Genomic DNA, 16500 nt, shown 5'->3' with positions numbered 1-16500 from the left:
AAACACATACACACACACACACACACACAAAATCAAGCAGATTTCTCAATTATTCTCCTTGTTTTCAGTCAGAATACCACACAGTTTCTAGCCCTTTGATGTGTTAAAAAGGCACACGTACATTCTTTCATTATCTAGGGTAGAGGGCAAGAAAGAGGAGATCCTGCAGGATTAAAGCCAGGCACCCAGGTCACAAGAAGAGCACATGGCTCAGTGAGCTTGTTTATATTATAAATAGAAGCATTTTGGTGCATGGCTAAATAAAAGTCCTTAGTTCAGATTTTGTCCATATTGTAAGTCATTCCTACACAGATCACTCTCCAGACTTCCAGCTGTCACTCATGTTTGCACTTAGGAGATCCTGCAGGATTAAAGCCAGGCACCCAGGTCACAAGAAGAGCACATGGCTCAGTGAGCTTGTTTATATTATAAATAGAAGCATTTTGGTGCATGGCTAAATAAAAGTCCTTAGTTCAGATTTTGTCCATATTGTAAGTCATTCCTACACAGATCACTCTCCAGACTTCCAGCTGTCACTCATGTTTGCACTTACAGAAACTATATGCCCAGAAATCAAGAGAGCTTTTAACTATGGGACAACATGGTTTTCTCTTCGTCAAGATGACTGAATAGAGAGAAGTTAATGTTCTCCATCCCAGGAGAGGGCTGAGAACCAACTGTGCTCTGCAGTTGACTTGGCTTGCTTTCTAGAACGTTTCTTACTACAGTCCTTCTGAAGACAAATGATTGAAGATATTTCCACACTCCATGTGCCAGTACAAGATGGCTTTGGGAAGCCAAATGAAAAGTTACTCTGGTGGACATGATCCTAAAGAAAGCTTTTTTCTATTTTTTTAGTTTGCTTCTCTATTGCTGTGATGAACATCATGACCAAAAGGTACTTGGGAGGAAAGGATTTATTTCTGTTTACAGCTCCCAAATCATAATCCATTATTGCGGGAAGTCAGGGCAGGAACTCAGGGCAGGACAGGAACCTGGAGGCAGGAGCTGAAGCGGAAACCATGGAGGATGGTGCTTACTAGCTTGTTCCTCTGGCCTGTGTTCAGCTTTCTTTCTCTCTCTCTCTCTCTCTCTCTCTCTCTCTCTCTCTCTCTCTCTCTCTCTCTCTCCTTTCTTTTTAGATTAATTTTTCTCAATCCACTTCTTTATTGAATTTTTGCAAATCTCATACAATATATTTTCGTCATATTTACATGCCCTCCCATATCTCCCACCCCACCCCCCACTAAGCCATTCATACCTATATGCCTATAGAGTCAGATTTATGTCCCCAAATGCCCTTCGGTGTGGATTCATCCCCTGGAGCCTGGTCAACCTACTAAGAGTCCCACTCTTAAATAAGACTGAATCTTCCATTCCTAGAGGCCATTGGTTGCCAATAGCTTCTCAGGTAAGATTGGGGTTTCTTACTTCCCCAAGTCTGTAATGGGATTTTGTCTGGCTTGAGCTTACCTGGGACTGGTCCATGCTGCCACCATTGCTGTGAGTTCATATGAGTAACTGACCAGGTGTCTGGAAAATTCTGTTTCCTTGTGGTCATTACTTCCTTTGGCTCTTAAAATCTTTCTACGCACTCTTCCACAATGACCCCTGCGCCTTGGGAGGCAGAAGTTTGATGTCGATGTCCTGTTCATGGTAAGTCATCTGCCGTCTCTTGTTCTCTGCACATTCATCGGTTGTGGTTCTCTGTGTTAATCACTGTCTGCTGTGTAAGGCTGCTTCTCTGCTGAGAGTTGAGAGATACATTAACCTGGTGTAACAGTACATCATCAGAAATAAGCTTAATTCTATTGTTACTGAGCAATTGTATTAGGCTTTTTGCCCATGGCCTACGGGCTGTCTAGTCTCAAGTTGCAGGTATCCTACTGGATACTGTATCCTATGAAGCAGACCTTAAATCCAATTAGAATGTAGTTGGTTACTCTCATAATATTTGTGCTACTATTGTACTGTCAAGTAGTCTTGCCAAGTCAGTTATCATAGTTCACAGAATACACAGCTAGGAAAAGTTTATGCTAAATTATCTCTTCAGGTAGTTAGCATGGCACCTTCTGGCACTATGAAAGCTAGACAGTAGAGATGACATTTTGAAGTCAGCACCAGGTTGATTCATTCTTCTTTGCTGTACAGTTCATGTATGCTGTGACTTTAGCAATAGAGTCTTACTATGAAGTTCTGGTGGGTAACCAAGAGCAGGGTCAATGGCCAGTATTATTCGAGGGTCTATGGGACCCATGGTCAACAGCTTCAAAAGACAATGTCCATCCTGGCACTGGGCTTTTATTTGCAAGTCTATGCTGTCTAGTAGGGGCAGTGTCCCCTGTTTTAAGGTGACTCCTTTTAATCTCTTTTTATAATGTATATATACTGTAAGTAGCTTCTGTAGTGGTAGTTTCCTTGTGACTTTTCTAGTGGTCTTTAATGTTACTTATCCCTCTCCACACTCCCTCCTATACCCAACCTTCCCATTCCCCACCCCCATTTAACCTTTCCTAGTCTATTGTTCCCCTCTCCCTCTTTATATCATCGCATTCTACCTCCCCTCCCAGGAAGCCTCCCACCCACCCATGGCTGTTTATCAACTTCTTGACCTCTCTGGATTTTCAAATCAAAACATGCATATCTAAGGTTTCAAAGCTAGCATCCAGCTGAGAGAGCAAGCCAGTATGAGACATTTGTCTTTCTGGGTCTGGGTTAACTCGCTCACAGTGATTGTTTCCAGTTCCATACATTTATCTGCAAATTTCATAATTTTATTTTTCTTAACAGCTGAATAATATTGTATATGTGTACAATGCTTTCATGATCCAGTCATCAGTTGATGGATGTCTAGGTTGTCTCCAATTCCTTGCTATTATGAAAATGTCAGCAATGAGCATGGATGGACAGATGACTTCTATAGTAGGGTACAGAGTCTTTTGGGTACATGCCCAACAGTGGTATGGTTGGATCAAATGGTAGATCTGTTTCTAGCTTTTTGAGTAATCTCCACACTAATTTTCATAGTGACTGCACTAATTTGCACTTCCACCAACAATGTACAAGAGTTCCCTTTTCTCCACATCTCCTCCAGCATTTGTGGCTGTTCGTTTTTTGGATCTTAGCCATTATGACTAAGCTAAGATGAAATCTCAAAGTGGTTTTAGTTTGCAGTTCTCTGATGACTAAATATGTTGAACACTTTAAAAAGTATTTCTCAGCCATTTGAGTTTCAGCTTTAGAAAATTCCCTGTTCGGGGGCTGGAGAGATGGCTCAGCAGTTAAGAACACTGGTTGTTCTTGCAGGAGACCCAGGTTCAAATCTCAGGACCCACATGGCAGCTAATAACGGTCGTAACTCCAGTCCCAGGGGATCTGACAGCCTTGTCTGTCCTCTGTGGGCATTGCACAACATGGGTGCACTTACCTACATGCAGGCAATACATGCATACACATAAAATAAAAAATAATAATAAATAAAATTTTTTAAAAAAGAGAAAAATCCCTGCTCAGCTCCTTGCTCCAATTTTTAATTAGGTTGTTGGGTTTTGTTTTGTTTTGTATTGATGTTTAGATTTTTAAAAAAATATTTTATTATTTTTATTTTATGTGTATGAGTGTTCGTTACAGACAGTTGTTAGCTGCCATGTGGGTGCTGGGATTCGAACCTGGGTTTTCTGCAAGAACAACTAGTGTTCTTAACAGCTGAGCCATCTCTCCAGCCCCAAGGTCTAGGTTTTTAGTTCTTTGTATATTTAAGATAATAGTTCTTTATCAAATGTATAGATGCTATAGTTGCCTCTTCACTGGAATAATGGCGTGCTTTAACTACAGAGTGTACAGGGGCATTTTATTTCATGTGATCCCATTTGTCAAATGTTGAACTTGATGCTTACACTATAGGAGTCCTGTAAAGAAAGTCCGTTCCTTGCCTGTAAGTTCTAATGCATTTCCTACTTTCTCCTCTACCTGATTCAGGGTATTGGGTCTTATGTTGAGGTCCTTGATGCATTTTGAGTTGAGTTTTGCACATGGTGAGAGATAGGGATCTAGTTTCCTTCTCCTACATGTCACTATCCGGTTTGATCAGCACCATTTGTTGAACATGCTCTTTTCTTCAGTGTGTATTTATGGCTACTTTGTAAAACATAAGGTGACTGTAAATGTGTAGATGTAAATCTGGGTCCTCAGTTCTATTCCACTGATCAACACATCTGTTTTTATGGCAGTACCATGCTGTTTTTACTACTACGTCTCTGAGTATAATTTGACATCAGAGATGGTAATGCCTCCCGCAGTTCTTTTATTGTTCAGGGCTATTTTAGGAATCATGGATTGTATTTCCATATGAAAATTGAGACTTTTATAAAGTTTTCTGTGAAGACGTGTTGGAATTTTAAAGGGTATTGCATTCAATTTGTAGATTGCTTTTGGTAAGATGGCCATTTTCACAACATAAATCCTACCGATCCATGAGTAGGGGAGGTCTTTCCATCTCTTGGCATTTTCTACAACCTTTTTTCTAAAATATCTTAAAGTTTTTATTATATAAATCTCTTTTTTTCTTGGTTAGATTTATTCTAAGATATTTTATGGGTTTTGAGGCTATCATAAATGGAATTCTTCCCCTAATTTCTTTCTGATATGTTCTTTGTTGATATATAGGAAGGCCACTGATTTGGGGGTGTTAATTTTACATCTTGCTACTTTGCTGAATGTACTTATCAGCTCTAGGAGTTTTCTGGTGAAATCTTTAGGGTCTTATATGTGTAGAATAATATCTTCTGCAAACAGGGACACTTGATTTCTTCCTTTCCAAGTTGTAACCCCTTTATCTCCTTCATTTGTCTTATTGCTCTAGTTAAGACTTCAAGCACATGATATGATAATATCCCTAAGAGATCCCAAAAATTCCACCAGAAAACTCTGAAAACTGATTAATGCTTTCAGTGGGAGGTTACAAAATTAATCTACAAAAATCAGTAGGCTTTCTATATACCAATAACAAAGAATCAGAGAAAGAGCACAAGGAAAGCCTCCCATTCACAATAGCCAAAACAATAACAACAACAACAAAAACCTCAGAAAAAATCTGACCAAAGACAGCAAAGATCTCTACTATGAAAATTTTGAATCTTTAAACAAAGAGATTGAGGAAGACACCACAAGATAGAAGGCCTTCCCATGCTCATGGATTAGAAGAATTAATATTGTGAAAATGACCATCCTATTAAAAGCAATATATAAATTCAAAGCAATACTAACCAAAATCCCCATGACATACTTCACAGAATTAGAAAAAAAAAAAGTCCTAAAATCCATATGGAAGCACAAAAGACTCCGGATAGCCAAAGAAACCCTCAGCACAAAGACTAATGCTGGGGAGATTACTATACCAGATCTCAAACTATATTACAGAGCTATCATCACAAAAACAGCATGGTACTGGCACCAAAATAGACATGTAGATCAATGGAACATAATTGAAGACCCAAATATGAGTACATGCAATTTCAGCCATCTGATATTTGACACAAGTGTCAAGAACATGCAATGGAGGAAAGACAGAATCTTCAACAAGTGGTGCTGGCAAAACTGAATCTTCACCTGTAGAAGAATTAAATTAAACCCTTATCTTTAAATATCTTTGTAGAGGTCTTGCACAAAGGTCAACTCCAAATGGATCAAAGACCTCAGTGTGAAACTTGAAACTCTAAAACTGTTAAAAGAAAACATTGGCAGTGACTTACAAGACATAGGTGTAGGACAGGCCTTTCTAAATCAGACATCAGTGCTCAGGAATTAAGGCCAATAATCAACAAGTGGGACCTCATTAAACTAAAAAGCTTCTGTACAGCAAAAGAAACTGAAGAGAAAACCCAGAGTGGGAGAGAATCTTCACCAGTGACACATCTGACAGAGGTTTAATATCCAGAATATATAAAGAACTCAAAAAACAAAGCAAGAAAACAAATGACCCAGTTAAAAGATGGGCTAAGGATCTAAACAGAGTTCTCATAGGAAGAAATAAAGATGGCTAAGAAACATCTTAAAAAGTGTCCAACATCGTTAGTAATTAGGGAAATGCAAATTAAAACCACCTTAAGATTTCATCTATCCCAGTCAGACTGGCTAAGGTCAAGAGAACAAATGATACCAAATGCTGCCAAGGATGTAAAGAAAGGGTAGAGTTCATTCGCTGCTGGCGGGATTGCAAATTCATGCAGCCCCTATGGAGAGCAGTGTAGAGAACTCTTAAAAAACTAAAACGAACCTACCATATGTCCCGGTTATACCATGCCTTGGCATATACCCAAAGGACTCATCTTATTGCTGAAATACTTGTACAACCATGTTTGTTGCTGCTCTTTTCACAATCGCTATGAGATGGAAGCAACCAAAGTGCCCTCAACTGAGGAGTGTAAGAAAAATGTGGTTCATTTACACAATGGAGTTCTACTCAGCAGTAAAGAAAGATGAAATAATGAAATTTGCCTGTAAATGGATGCTACTAGAAACTGTTGTAGTAAACTAAGTAACACAGGCTCAGAAAAACAAATGATTGTTCTTCCTCATTTGTGAATCCTAGCACCAAATCCTTATATGTGAGTATATATCCTGATGTAACTACAGGAACCAGGAAAATGGAAGAGAACCAGGGAGGTAAAGGGAAAGAAGGAACCCGAGAGAGAACAGTAGGAGACAGGTGTTACTAAGGGAAAAATGTGTAAAATGGAGGGAGTTAAATGGGAGGGGAACTATGGGGATAAAGGGGAAGAAGGAGCTCAAGAGAGGTGGAACCAGAGCAGGCAGGAATTATCAAGGGAGAAATGGAGAAAATGGGGCACTTTAAATGGGAAGGGCCGGGAGAGAGGAAGACAGGGAAAGAAGAGAGATAAATAATGCCTAGCTAGTAAAAAGAACAACAAACAAAAAAACCCCAGAAGAAATCATATTAATCCAAAAATCTACTGAAAAATTACATATGCAATATCTCCACATGAGTCGATGTGTATAGCTGAAGGCTACATAACAAGAAACAGTACCAGGCAGGAGAAACTTTCCTTTGAGTTGTTGGCCAGGGTAGTCCAAGAGACTCCTAAAATTACACAGGCCATTGCCACAGTCCTTGATTGCCTCCTAGAACTTGAAGGTAAGACCCTATTGCTGAAGGACAGGACATACTTTGGACACAGGATTTAGAGCCATGCAGCTGGAACTCACCTGGAAGCCACCTCTCCTGAAGGCTAGCTCTCATAGCTTTGGAGAGCACTACACAGCTGATAAGGGAGAATATTAATTGGTGGTCCAATCCCAACTTCAAGGCCTAAAAACCACATCAATGACCTGCACACAAATGGTTAGTGTTAGATGTGCTAAGGTGTGTGTTTTATTTTTTATTTTTAGTAGCATCATATTTACATACAGAAATGCACCCCCTCACCATTTCTTATTCTCCCTCCACTCCTCTGACCCCCTTCTTCCCAGCTCTTCCCTGTCCTACTCTCCGATCCTTCTTTTCTTTTCTCTCTATATTTTTTCAGGCCTCAACCATGGATCAGCATCCATATGGTGGCTCACAATCGTCTGTTTCAGAGGATCCATGCCCTCTCCTGACCTCTGTGGGCATTGTACAATATAGGTGTACTTACATACATGCAGGTGATACATTCATACACAGAAAATAAGAATAAACATATAAATAAAATTCTAAATATGTTCTAAATTTTTATATTTATATACTTACACAGAATATCATAGAGAAATTCTAGGAGGGTATACCAAATCCTTAAGTGTTTACGTTTAGACGGCGTGATAAGGCAGAGGCAAATTTTACATAATAATTTTATGAGCCCATTATTCATTTTAGTTTTGTAATGCTAGGTTAGCACTTTTATCTGAATATGTTTTAAAAACCAAAAGGAAAGGAAAACAATGTCAACACCTATCACAAGAGTCTCTTGAGTCCTAGGAGTATGGGATATTAAGATATAACTTCAGTTTATTCCACTCACTGGATTTTCTTTTTCCTGAAGATGTGACAACATCACTTCACAGCCTGGAGAGTTGCCCCAGGAGATCTAACTACTGAAGCAGAAAAGAGATCCATAGCCTGTGGATCTGGGTTTGCTTCTCAGCCCTGAGGGCCACAGTGATGATGGCCTGTCTGACCTTTTCACAGAGAACTTACAGCGATGAAAGCAGCGGAGAAATTGGTAGCCTGTGACAGCAGCCTGAAGCTTTCATTCTATGCGCACAGTGGTAACGTGTGTTATTTAACTTGTTGCCAACATTAAAATATTGCCTTTACATAAAAACCTACATTTTTCACTTGTCTTGAAAAATATAATTTGTCGATACTGGGCCCACCTTTTCCCATGGTTGAAATCTACTTAGGGCACATAGCGGCTGCCCCTTGACACAGGGCATTTGTGGTTTCTTAGCCTCAGTCTCCACTCCTCACTCGTCTCTCTTTCCCTGAGACTCCATACAACTTTCTGTTCATTGTCACACTTATGCTGTTTTTATTATTCAGGGAGAGTTAAAAATGAATAATTTATCTCCATTTCACTAAAAGAAGTTGGAACATGAAAAAAAAATAGAACAAGGAATGCATGTTATAAAAGAGTAAGAAAAAGGCAGCATGGTGACACACGCCTTTAATCCCAGTACTTGGGAAGCAGAAGCAGGCAGAGCTCTGTGAGATCAAGGCCAGCCTGGTCCACATAGTGAGTTCCAGGCCAACTGGGCTTACAGGGAGACCCTGTTTAAAAGAGGGGTGGGGGGAGTGGTTCTTGTGAAAAAAAAATTTATGTGTTTTGCCTGCTTGTATATAAGTTCACTACACACATGCAATACCAACAGAGGCCAGAAGAGGTGTCATATCCCTGGAACTGGAGTTACAGATGTTTGTTAGCCACAATGTGGGTGCTAGGAGCCAAACCTGTGTCCTCTGTACAAGCAACCAGTACTCTTACCTGCTGAGCCATCTCTCCAGCCCCCTCAATAGTTTTAAAAGAATTTGCATTAAATAAATGTAATTTAAGCTGGTCCAACAAGACAAATCATAACAAGGACTCTGATCCAAATAACTACACATATTTGATTTGGGGAACCTAGATTACAGGAATCTTTGAACTCCTCCACCCAACAGAAATGCCTGTGACTATTTCCACTTTGATTTACTAAGGCTTCTATGTTTATACAGTTCTAGTTCTTTTACTATCTCTTCCCTGCTATAACTCACACAGTTAGGCTAAGAGAACATGTGTCCCTTACCTAGTGACAAGAGTACCATATATTCCTGCCACCCGCTCATATACACCTTTGTAATTCCCACATTGGAAGAGAAGATGGAAAAGAATGACCACCATCTGTGTCCTCAGGAGGCTTGTGCGTTATTCTGGCTCTTATCTGGGTAAATAACAAATTACATTGTATCTGGAAGATGTTTGGGAGGTTTAAATAGGAAGGGTCCTTGAAATACTTTCTTGGGTGTTCAGAAATGTTTTCATTAAGCCCACTAAAATTATGTTCTCTCAGAAAGCTGTTGGTAGTTTATCCCCTACCCCCAGACACTCTGCTTGTGAGATTATGGCTGTTCTCCACATGATGGACCCATGATTCGGTTATCTTCCTATGAAATTTCAAATAGAGATGGAAAGGAACAAAGAAACAGGAAGTGAACTCTGGCAGTATTGAAGGCATGGTTCCAGGAGGAGAACCATGTGAAATAAAGAAAATTTTGTCCCATTAAAGGCTCTTATCTGGGTAAATAACAAATTACATTGTATCTGGAAGATGTTTGGGAGGTTTAAATAGGAAGGTCCTTGAAATACTTTCTTGGGTGTTCAGAAATGTTTTCATTAAGCCCACTAAAATTATGTTCTCTCAGAAAGCTGTTGGTAGTTTATCCCCTACCCCCAGACACTCTGCTTGTGAGATTATGGCTGTTCTCCACATGATGGACCCATGATTCGGTTATCTTCCTATGAAATTTCAAATAGAGATGGAAAGGAACAAAGAAACAGGAAGTGAACTCTGGCAGTATTGAAGGCATGGTTCCAGGAGGAGAACCATGTGAAATAAAGAAAATTTTGTCCCATTAAAGAGAAAACCAATGTGGAAACTGATTAAACAAACTGCCCCAAAGCCTCACAAATAGTTAATGACTGAGCCAGTGGTTAAAGCTACCTCTATGAGCAAAACCTCAGCTCTTTCCACTGTGAAGATTCTAGGATTGTGGGCTTCAAACCAGCAGAAGGACTGTGCCCAGGGAACTTGTTAGAAAAGCAGGTTCTCAGTCCCACCCAGACCTTCTGGAACACAGAAATATGTCCCAATCAGCTCCCAGGTGATTCTGACACATACTTGTGTTTGAGAATTGCTGCACTGTGCCAGAACAATTTACAAACAAGGCTTAGTGTTTAAACACTGTTTAAACAATTCACAAATACAGCTTAGTGTTTAAAAGAGATGCAGTATGGAACACAGCAACCTACTTGCATACAGTTCTAAAGTACAGCACAGTGACTAGACCCCATGAGACTCTATTGCGTGGGTCCTTGAAATTCATTAAGTGATCTTAAGTATCCTCACCTCTCTCACACACAGAAAGCAACTATGTCATGTGATGAATGTGTGAATTAGTTTGACTTGTAATAATTTCACAATGCATACATATATCAAAGCATCACTTTACACCATGAACATACACATTTGTATCAGCTTTACCTCAATAAATCTGAGAAGAGAGAGAGGGTGAAGAGGGAGACTGAGTGGCCTCTAGTCTGGATGCTGAAAATAGCCTGGGATAAGGATTCCTACTTATAAAAACAGTTTGAGAATGAGACTTAGCAAATACAACAAGCACAGCTGATGCCCTAAAGGGAGATGGAATATTCAGCTGGTTTTCTTCTGAACATCTTAAATCTGGAAAGAGACTGATAACTAGACCAGACTGGTAACTAACAAGACTCATAAAGGTGAACTTCTATGCTCCAAGTCACACAGTCACTTGATTAGAAGCAGAGCTTAAAACAGAGCCCCAGTTTCCCAGAATCTGGTTTGTGTTTGTTCTATTAAGCCTCCATTTCTTCTCCTCTTCCATCTCTTCTAATCATGTCCTTCACATTAACCATTAGGTAGAGCATTGCTTTTCACTCTTTTAGATCACAACTTAGAATCTAAGCTGCTTTTTTTTTTTTTTTTTTGCTTTTAAATTCTAAAGAAGAGTTTGATATTTTAATTCAATCTTTCCACCTCCTATCTCTGGGCCAAGGGCGCTGGCCACCTGTTCTTAATCCAGTCTTATCAACTGGAGACTAACTGAGTGAGAGAGGTCAACAGTAACCTGGTCCAGAAATAGGACACAGGACTCCCTGTTAAGAAAGCCACAGTGGGCAGGGAAATTGTGGAGACAGCTGGCAGGCAGAGATGAAATCGAAGATAAAGATGCAGTCAGTGCCTGCTGTCATCCACAGCTTTTTTCTTCCTAGGTTTCCCTCCTCATTATAGCACAGCTTTGTTGGACGAGGCACAATAGAGAAATTAAAAATTAGACCAAATGGATAAGGAATCATGTTACCAGTGACAGGAGCAGAAAGGTCAAGGATAGAAAATAGGTCCAAGGTAGCAGGAAAATGTCAGCTAACACTCTGAACAGCCAATTGTCTGGCAGAGAAGGGTGGAGGAAACAGAAGCCGTGTAGACGCAAAGGGAAAAGAGAGAGACAGAGATGACGAAGGGAGAGAGTTCAGGCAAGTCTAAAGAATGACAAGGATGTATAAAGATGGAAGAAAGCTTATTACACAACTAACAAAAGCAAGAGAATGAATCTGCTTTCCTGATTCAGGGCAGGGGAAGGTGCTGGGCGGGGATCTAGTAACAAACTGAATATAGATGTGCTGTCAATCCAAGTTAATTTTGGATTCAGATACTAAGTGCTGAAATGGAAGCAATGCTATGGTTATTCCTGTACTCAAACTGAATCACATTGTGATCTGTAAGGCTGTACAAAGATGAAGAGGCAAACTGGAACAAATGAAAGCAGGATGCTGCTCCCCTGTACGAAGTGGTGCGAGGTGACTTGGAGCAAGGCACTATGGGTGGGTTCGGGATCCTCCCGGATGAGGAGAAAGGCACATCTAATCAGTATCTATGCTTGGAACCTGATACAAGGACAAGAAGAGAGTTGAGCGTGATCCCAAATATGACAAGGTGGGAGGATGTAAAGCTAAGCAGAGACTTAGAGAAAAGATGAACAAAGGAAAACATGGGCAAAGGTGACCAAAAATGTCAACTAGCATTTGTGGATTTCTAAATTAACCCAGAGGGGTTAAAGAGATGAACCTCTCACATCTGTGCACTGTATCTGTAATGTTTAAATGAATGAAAGAGAAGTAAAAGTGTATAGATTCTATCCAGGACCCTCTGCTGGAACTACCCCCTGGGCTATAAACTCAGATCAGGAACTGGGTGTGCTTTATGCATGTCTGTGTGTATAGGGCAGTTTCTAGGATATGTCTAAGCATAATATGCCCCCAACCTCATCCACATAGTAAGTGCGAGGCAGTGCAGGGCAGTGCAGGGCAGTGCAAGGTTGACCCCTCTGCCCAGGGGTGCCCAGGATACAGTAAGAGGACACAGGGAAATGTCTATGGAATTCCAATATGGAAGCTATTGTGAAAATGACATAACTATTCCTAACACTGAATCTATAAATTATAGACCAAGTGGCTATTCCTCCTGCTCCCACTGCCGGCTCCCCTCCTTCCTTACCAACTTGAGTTCTTCCAACTAAAAATACAAAACTTCCCGACCTCCCTTGCAGACAATGGTCTATAATCTATAGACTCAGTGTTAGGAACAGTCATGCTGTTTTCACAATAGCTTAGTATTTTGTTCAGTTTTTCAAGTTTATTTCCATATTGGAGAGGTTAATCTCTTTTGCAGTGTTAGAGACTGTAATTGGGGCGGATGCTTCATCTTGCAAGTGGAATCAATTCTCCTGTTGCAGTAGGAAAAAATAGAGAAAGATTAGTCTAACTGTTGATGGCTCTGATAATGTGAGTATAAATCTTGGCTAGATAAGGAAGCTTACACTGTTGTTTACCTGGACTCATTTTTGCCTGCTCCCAGAGTATCACCCCTGTATTCCCCACCCCTTTGTAGATTAAGAGCTCACAGACACACCACCCCTCTCATTAAGCCAACATAAGAGAATAAAGTTATAGAAATGATGACATAACTGCACCGCCTTGCATTTGAAGATTCCTCTGAATTTCATAGCTTTTTCTGCACACATCTCTATTTTTATTTTTGTTTATTTTAATATACATTTTTATTGAATTTTGTGCATTTCATAAAATACATCTTAGTCATGTTTAGACGCCTCCCCCATCCTCATCCCTGCGTAGCCCCTCTGCCGGATTTCATGCAGAGGAACTATTGGCAGCCGATTATTGCTGGGTGAGGGAGAGTTGATATTTTTTAAGGGAGTGATGCTAGATAGGCTCACTAGACTCCAGTGGACGAACTTGTACCAAGAGACATCTGGGTACAAAAACTTGATAGGCCTTAGGACATATATGACAGAATGTATTGTATGAATGTACAAAAATGCAACAAAAACGTACATTAACATTTCTTATAAGAAAGAAAATGCCTCACAGACACGCCCACAGGCCAGTTGGATACATAAAATTCCTCAGTTGAGTTTCCCTTTACTCACACGTGTCAGGTTCACAGTGGAAGCTATCCAGCACCCTCTGGAACTCTCATACCAATTATCACTATTCCCTTCATTGTGGTCATTGCTACATGCCTGGCTCACAGTCTTTGAACAGCCAAGGGCAAAGCCCACGTCAAAGCTAGAGAACAGTGCTGGATGTTAGGTAAGAAGTTCAAAGGAAATTTGTAAATAGACCACAGGGTTCCTGTATTCCCAGCCTCTGGTTTTATGGTCTATTTAAAGTTTCCTACCATCTGCATTCCTCAGTAAAGATTTCTAGTCCAGCTATACTGCATGTCATATTGCTTGAGCAAGCGCCAACCTCTCGCACCCTTGAGCCTAGCTGTGGATCCTCTGACCTGGAAAACGGATCCAGGAAAACTGAGCAGGAAGAGCCTCTCAAGACTGACAGAAAAGGGCATTCTTTCACATCATGCCTAATGAGAGAATTAACACTTCCCTCTCCCCAAGTTATCAGTTTTTCTCCTACCTAAAACCACTGTAGTCTCAGGGGGTGAGAACCCCAGCGCAGGTCTTCATCCCAGAGCTCTCGAGTCCTTCACTTGACCTTTTATCCTTGTATCTCCAGCTGTTGCTCTAAGCTGCAATGCAGATGAGCTCTGCCTTGGTGAGCCCTGGAAGCTCCTTGGTTTTAAAATCTTAAAAGTACTCGGAGAGCTAGAGCAGCAGTGGCAACAGATAGTCTTTGGTGGAAGTGCTGGTTTCTGGCATTCAGCAGTTCTTGCAGAGGCTTCATTTGCATACCCGCCACTGTCACAGGGCTAGGTCTTCCAAAGAGAGTCTAGCATCTGTCAAAATAAAAACGCTTTTTAGAGTACCTGACAAGAATCTGAGAAGGATGCCCAATTTGGAATCAGACACTGTGGATCAGGAAGAAAATAACATGAACTAAGGACCTACATTGTGACTGACAGAGTGCTTGGAACGAACATGCATCATCCCTCTACCTCATTTAATCCTTATAACATCCCTGCACGGTCAATATGTGTATATAAATGTTTACAAATGAGGAAAAGGAGGCTCACAGAGATTAAATGACAGCTCAGGGTCTTGTGGCTAACAAGCATGAAAGTGCAAAGTTTAAACCTTGTATTAGTTACTTTTGGTAAAGCACCATGACCAAGGCAACTTATAGGAGGAAAAGTTTATTTTGAGTTATGGTTCCATGTGGGGACCTAAAGGCCCCACCTTGTAGAGTTCCTAGAGGAAGTTACTGGGGCACGGCCTGACTTGTTTTAAAAGTCTGAAGGATACTTCCGCACTGCTGAGGAGTGCATGATCAGCGCCTGACCATCCTTAAGATACACCCTTGGGGGGAGGGGGGATTTCCAGGTGCCTTTATAAGCTCTGTAATACCTGTGATAAATGAGTCCCTGCTTGACTAGGCTCCCCGTTGCATCTGAGTGTTCCCGGTACTGGGGGTGGCATGGGCTGGTGAACGGTGCACTTACTCATCCCCAATCATCACTGCCCAGGGGTCGCTGGTTTGAACCCCCTACAACTGGCGCCCAGCGTGGCACTCGAAGGAAGGTGAAAAGAAGAAAAGAAAGAAAAAAAATCAGATTGGGGCCAATCGAGAGTTCAGCGTAAGCGAGACCCAAAAGATGGGTAATGCAACTAATAAGCCTGAGGACCCAGCACTTAAAGCACTGAGAGATATGCTTAAAAGTAAGGGATTGGATCTGTCAAGTCCAGCAGCTCAAAAGGTTTGGGCAGAGGCCATTCATTTGGCCCCCTGGCTACTTGGAGCTAATGTTTTTACAGAGGATACATGGGAACACGTGGAACGCCTAGCTCGACAAAGGGAGGTTCAATTGGAGATTGATCCACCGCTGGGGCTCTCAAGAAGTGAAACCAAAAGCGGACAAAGTAACAAGCGGCACCTCAGGCGTTCCCTGGCCAGCTTCAGGGCCTCCTGAGACCCATGCTCAGGACCCATGTGTTCCTTTTTCAGAAAGGCAGGGTGGAGCGGAGCACACGGGGTCGGCAGCAAAAGCCACCCACCCAACCTGTCTTGAAACAGGGACCAAGGAGTCTAACGTGTGTGTGAGTCAGGGGCTCACGTGAAAGCCGGGCAGGGGACTGCCTCCCAGCCGGCAACCAGCCACCGCTGGGCACATTTAAAAAGAAAAACAAAACAACAAAAAAAAACACCTTTGGCAGTGGCCATGACCGGTTCTGGGATGGCTGGGAAGGCCTGGTTCGGGGAAGGTGGCTGGGGGCAGGGGGGCATCCCGTCTGTTCCACGGGCAGCCGGGGATCCACCTCGCCCCTGAGTGTTACAGCCCTGCCGGCAGCAATGCTCACTGAATCCTGGGGCCGAGGGAGCCCTTAATGAAAGCCTACAATGTTTTCATTGATGGGGGCAGATTTGGAGCTGCAGTGGTAGTATACCCAGGGGCAGATGAGAAACCAAAAAGATATGTCCACACTTGTGATGGCTCATCTCAATTCAAGGAACTCATGGCCATTGCTTTCTGACAGTATTCAGACTCATATGCTCCTTAAGGAGAGAGAAGCCCCTATTTTCTTACAGTATCTTAGGGGGCAAGAAGGATTGCCTGGGCTTTTATCCCAAGGCAATGCAGAGGCAGACAAGGTGGCTTCCACCCAGGTCCTGTCATCAGGCCTGAATGAAGCTCAGGGGTTACATAACCTCACTCATGTAAGTTGGCGGGGACTTCATGAGAGGTTTCCTCAAGTTCCCATCAAGGACCTAAAGAAGATTGTACATACCTGTAAGTCTT

This window comes from Nannospalax galili, unplaced genomic scaffold (genome assembly GCF_000622305.1).
Source record: "Nannospalax galili isolate Female #2095 unplaced genomic scaffold, S.galili_v1.0 scaffold369, whole genome shotgun sequence".
NCBI lineage: Eukaryota > Metazoa > Chordata > Mammalia > Rodentia > Spalacidae > Nannospalax > Nannospalax galili.
The sequence above is the reverse complement of the archived record's forward strand: the minus strand, read 5'-3'. Positions refer to the sequence as shown.